Below are 6,000 nucleotides of genomic sequence, written 5' to 3'. Positions count from 1 at the left end.
CACTGCGGATCCAGACATTTGAATTGAGAAAGCTTCATGGAGAGGTGGCGAAACATCTTCAAATCTTGGAAACCAAGTCCAGTGGATTTTTTGAACTTTTACAGAACCCAGAAGAAACTGTTCTTCTTGAGGGTGCTTAGAAAAGATATTGCACAGACTGCTGGTGTCCTTTTGTCGTAGCTCTATTGAGAGCATATTAAACTTTTGCATCTGTTTGTGGCCACACAGTGGCTCAGAGGAAGGTGCTTCAGAGGATAATTAATGTAGCCCGAATGATTGGTGGCTCTTTTCTCCCTGCACTGTAGAACTTCACAGCTCCTGCTGTCAACGAGAATTCTCAACAAGTCTCTATAAAAAAGGACCGACATCACCCAGATCATACTCTGTCTAAACTTTGAACATCAAATCTACGCTACAGGCAAGGTGAAGCATTTGTAATGATAGTTTGTATCCAACAGCAATGCCTTAACCCAGTTACTCCAAAAAGTAAAGAGAAATGCAAAAATAGGAATTGTGCAATCCATAGTAGGAACCTAGCACCACAATGCACCAGCAAAAGGTCTAACAATGATTCCATTTATGCACATATTGTAATGGCAGTGTATGTGCCATCCTTTTTCATAAGTTTATGTTCCCTTCACGAATATACCTCCCCAGACCAACACTGACCCACCACCAAACCCATCATTCTAGATATAGTGAGCAGCATGACTTTCACCAGAGCTTCTCCAGGTCCTTCCTGTCAGTCACTTTTCATAATTTCACTAAGTTAAATGTGGGACATTGTTTCAATTTATGGGAAACCAGGACAGAATCAAATAATGCGGTACAGTCTCGCATGGATATGCATTTGGTTTTTGTGTTATATTACTGACACATTAGGCATCAAAGATATTAAATCAAAAATTCTGTAACATTTTGCCAGCAATAGCATACCTTCTCTACAGACAAATTTTTCAAGCATCCATGTTTGAAAAGTATCTAAGATATTGTAGTACTAAAGCACTCCTAATGCAATAATTGACGATGTATCCCTTCAATCTGTGTTGTTTTTTTTTGGTTTTTTTCCCCAAGTTGGTCACATTTTAGCAAAATCCGTTAAGCTTACCAAATACTTTTGTTTTATAAATTCAGTACTCAATTCTTTCTACACACTCTGTGTTCATTGAAATCTAACTAAGTTGATTATTCCTAAAATAGGTAATTTTTTTTCCTGAATTTAGGAGTTAAGTAAAACATTTTGCAAATGTAAATAACACAATTTACATTTAGAATATGAAAAAAAATAACGACTGCTGTTTTTTGTATCAAGTGCATAATATCTAAGTACAGTATCTTATTTAAAGGGTAAAAATACTCATTACATTGGCAGGTAGTCTTATTTACTTGCTCAAAATGAGCCCTCAGTCTTCCTACTGCTAAACCTCTCCTCAAGCCTGAATCCAACAGAGACTGTAATCTCTTGACAATTACTATCCTCCTTGTGACATGGCACACAAGTCAGAAACACATTTTTGGTATTATACGATAAATTACAGATTGCTCTTCCTGATCCAAATATTAACTAACTCCCTGAGTAATCACGATATGTTGTCTTCTTATAATTGGCCAAAACAATTATGAATGTTGTCACAATAAAGCAATTACCGCCCATATCCAGTCCCAACAATTAACCACTTATTAAATTTGTGTTAGACTTTTTTCCTGTTATAATTATAGAACAAAATTGGTACAAATTGAAAAAAACACATTTTAAACAAGATTGGATGTCAATTACTTAACTCCTTTAGGAACTAAAGACAATCTTTAAATTCTATCTAAGTACAGTTTGATGACACTACTGTGGAAAATATCAGCCTGGAAAGTTTCTATAAATAAATCTTTTTTTTTTATATATATATCTATAAAAATAATCTATGCAACTATTACTATAACATATGAAAACAATCCAAAAGATGACCTGATATTTTTGCATAAGATTAGCATATAAATTATTTTAGCTTCACAAAGTTAAAGCTTCACATTACTATCTAGATCTTTCACAGCCAGATGACAAGGCTTCTTTCTTGTTGCATAACTTTCAATATGCAGATTGTTTCAAGTTCACTTGAGTAAAAAAAAAAAAAATCAGATCTTCGCTGAGCAAAGTAATCACAGTCACTCATAAGAAATAAAATGGTACGTATCTAGAAGGAATATTTGCAACAGCTATGATTAATGCAGCAAAACTGAAAATCTGAAACTGAAATCAAAACTGAAAAGTAATTCCCAAATCATGTTATTGCCAGAAGCATATTTTATGGTTATATGAAAAGCTTGCAGAAATGGGAAAATAAAGCAAACATGAAGTTAACATTGCCTGCTGCTAACACTATCACTGCTAGATTGCTGTAATAACTGAACTTATTAGTCTCACAATGGAGAAATTTGCCTCTGCATTTAACCCATGTCCTTGGGGAGCAGTTCGGGGTTAAGGGTCTTGCTCAGAGACCCAGAGTGGCAGTCTGTGGGAGTGGGGCTTGAACTCCAAACCTCAGTATAATATAATATAATATTGCTTATATACACAGCAAGCCCAACGTAAAATGATGAATCTGTTGCATATATTAGTTAATAGAATATGCTGTGACAAGGAACAAGGGTCACTGACAAAACAGTGATCATCAGTCCTCTGACGTTGATGTTGGAATGGTTTAAACCCCAAATTAAATATAGTAATAAATCCCTGTAACAGCTACTAAGGTAAAAAATGTTGAAAAAGTAAATTGACCCATTGTGAATCAATCCAAGTTGGAACAGGTGGAAAAGGGGCAAATGTATTGGGTATCTTGGTCTTTATGATGCTGGTTTTTTTTGCTGTAATTCAATTCAATTCAATTCATTTTATTTATATAGCGCCAATTCACGACACAAGTCATCTCAAGGCACTTTACAGTTCACCAGATCATCCAGTCAAATTGATTCAAAGTTTCCTATCTAAAGAAAACCAGTTGATTGCATTGAGTCATTGTACAGTAATGTAATGTAATGTAGTGTAAAGTTATCAAACAGCTGTTTTTATACAAAAAATAATTACAAAGGTTGACCCTTAAATAACAGTTGATGTTTGATTGGATTTTATTACTGGTTATGAAAGTAAAAGGGGGAATACTTACATTAAGTCTGTAGTTTTATATATCTGGGGGAAAAAAAATCAAATAGACATTTCTTTTTGAGGTGTACTTATGTACTTCATTTTTAGGTATGTCGTACACATTCCCAATTCAGTGCTTGGAATTTGTCATTGTAATTTCACAAACTGTATAAAAAAAACAAGAAAAAAAACCCAAAAAGCTTCAAGATTTTGTGACATATCCTTAAAAAAAAAGATAAATAAGCACAGGACAGTTTGCACTTTAATATATTATTCATTAAAAAAAAAACATGTTTAAAATGTATTATGAAAGTCGTCCTTTGCTCTAAATTCTAAATGGCAATAAACATTATAAGCAATAACACAAACAAAATGTTAAAAAAAAAAGCAGAGAAAATAGCTAAAGGTAAATAAGATAGCATACCATTACTACACAGAAAATACAAAGTGTGTGTTCTAATACCATATTGAAGCATCCATTATGAATGTAATGATGCAGGCTTCAGAAATATGACTTCATTTCCAATCCAAAGTAAAACAGAGTTTTAAAGAAGCCTATCTGACTCCCCAGCCAGAATATGATTTTGCAAATGCACCACAGAAGTTAATCGAACAACTCTGTCTCACAATGCCCACATATAGTAGAGTGCAGATGCAATAAGCAGGCTGAGTTTTGTAGAGATAAAAGGGAAAGCATTATGAGGCCACACTAATTGAGCCTTTAAAACCAAGTCTCACTGTGGCACCAGGGTGCCTTGTTCTGTAGTGGGTGTTGATAAAAAAAAAAATTGCCCTGAATAGCACTTCGTATTATAGATGGTGTTTGTGTGTTCCTTAAAGAGCTTTGCTATGAGTAAAGTTATAGGACTTTAATCAGCCAATAAAAATTTCCCCTTCAAAGGAATATGGGAATAGTAAGTTAGACAAATTGTATATGGGGTTAAAGTTTTTGAGGAGAATAACAGTTATCTGACAATATGGACAATAACAGTTCATCTCCTGCTAAAATATTTAAATACCATACTCAACATTTTTTGCTAGGTTTAAGCACTCATGTAACAAGAAAACTGAAGTTTCATTCAATGAAACAAATAACAACATTGCTGTTATTTTGAGCTATCTACAAACTAAAGAGAAATAAAGAAACCTGTTGTAATTTTATTGTAGCATCTTTTGCAGAAGGACATCTTTTGGTCTCCTTTTGATAAAAAATGCTTGACTAGATCAACAAAAATATGGTGTGATGAAACTGGCTTGTTATATATAATATACTAGTCTGACAGAGTATGAAACCTTTTATGAGCCACAAACCTATTCCAAAAGGATCCCCAGCACTTTATGTTTTCATTTACACTATATGGAGTTTGAATGTTGTGCCTTTATCTTTAAGGAACAAATTGGTATTTCCTTGCAGTTTACAACTATGCTTTGCTTTAATTCTTGCTCAATGTAAGGTATTAGTTGAACAACCATATTGTCACAGAACAGATTGTCTGATTTCTGACGCACCAATTATTTTTAGTAACTAGAAGAATGTGAAGTCAACCCCCCTACCTGTGTATCTATGATGCCATGCTTCTTTAATCCTGCAAAATGATTAGCCATTGGGTATTTAATACATAGAACCTATTTGCTATAAAGGTAAAAAGAAATTAAATAAATAATCAAATAAATAATTAAGTTTTAACTTCATTAAGCTGAGTTTAATCACTTAATGTTACTTGTTAATGCCCTAGTACTAGAAGTTCGATTTTGCAGAGGCAGATACACAATTTTGTAAAAGATGTCAGATAAATATCCCTAACAATAGCAATTGCTGTCTTTTTTAGTAAAAGTTATCTTTCTACATACAGAGGGCAACAAGTTTACTAATAGGTGTAGTAAAGTATTAGAAAACTTAAGGTCCATTTATACTGGTTTTTGTGCTAAAAGCAAATGATTGACATGTTGTTCTTATGTAGAGAGCTTTTTAGGAGTTCTGCAAAACTACAGATGCCAAAGGCGCCTTTTTAAGCGTTTAATCAGGGACTAGCTTTGCTGTGACATAGGGTAAACGAGCAAAACGAAACAAGCTTTTTTCAATCAAAATTAAATATAGTTCACAAAGGAAGAAGTGGGAAATGTGCTCAAGAGGTTTGTAGGAAGGTTTTAAAAAGCCATTTTAGTTTAGCCCTGGAGGAACTGTTCAATCGTTCATCATTCCTCATCTTCCCTAACGCTGGCCAGCAGCTGCTACCTCTCCTCCACTTTAGCATAGTTTCAGATCCTAGAAGTATTGCGAAAAGCTGCCATCATCCAGTTATAGCTCAAAGACTCCCCGAACTGGGAGCATCTCTGGACGATTGGGTGGACCCACTGTCCATCAGAGGTGCACAATCACCAGACCCTGAGGAAGACTGACAACCACAAATTTCCAAAAAAGTAAAAAAGTAACCTTTACCTTAATTTTAATTTAGCCTTTTTGCAATCTTTACTTTAATTTGAGTATCAACTCACAAGGTTGTCTTTAAACATGTTTGGATAAAAATGTCATCAGTGTTCCTGAACTTTTACTTAAGTCATCTTTTTTCTCCTCTGCATTGCAGCAAGTACTGTTCAGGAGAGATCCATACTGTGACATGTCAATCATCTATAGAGGGGCTCTTTGGGGGCCCCCCACTCAAGCTGCACAAGCTCCACCTCTGTCCACTATCCAGGTGCATTTCTGTCAATGACATGGTTCTTTTTGTTTTACAGTGTGTTACAATATGATTTGTTTTGCCAGTTTCTGAAGTAAGTGAAGTAATGATTATTAAACAATGGATCTATTACAAGTTGCCCGCCTTGGTTCTGTGCCCTTGTCAAAGTCTTGATTGATGGTCCTCTGT

General features: G+C 34.6%; 1 protein-coding gene across 1 annotated transcript in view; it reads right to left on the bottom strand.

Annotated features, from left to right (window-relative positions):
* LOC107093574 (protein FAM196A-like) overlaps positions 1-6,000 on the bottom strand; it is a 55,457-nt gene that overhangs the window by 37,260 nt on the left and 12,197 nt on the right. The window lies entirely within an intron of this gene.

The sequence above is a fragment of the Cyprinodon variegatus genome, unplaced genomic scaffold, assembly GCF_000732505.1.
Source record: "Cyprinodon variegatus isolate N-32 unplaced genomic scaffold, C_variegatus-1.0 Scaffold433, whole genome shotgun sequence".
Taxonomy (NCBI): Eukaryota; Metazoa; Chordata; class Actinopteri; order Cyprinodontiformes; family Cyprinodontidae; genus Cyprinodon; species Cyprinodon variegatus.
This window is presented reverse-complemented; position numbering and strand designations above follow the sequence as displayed.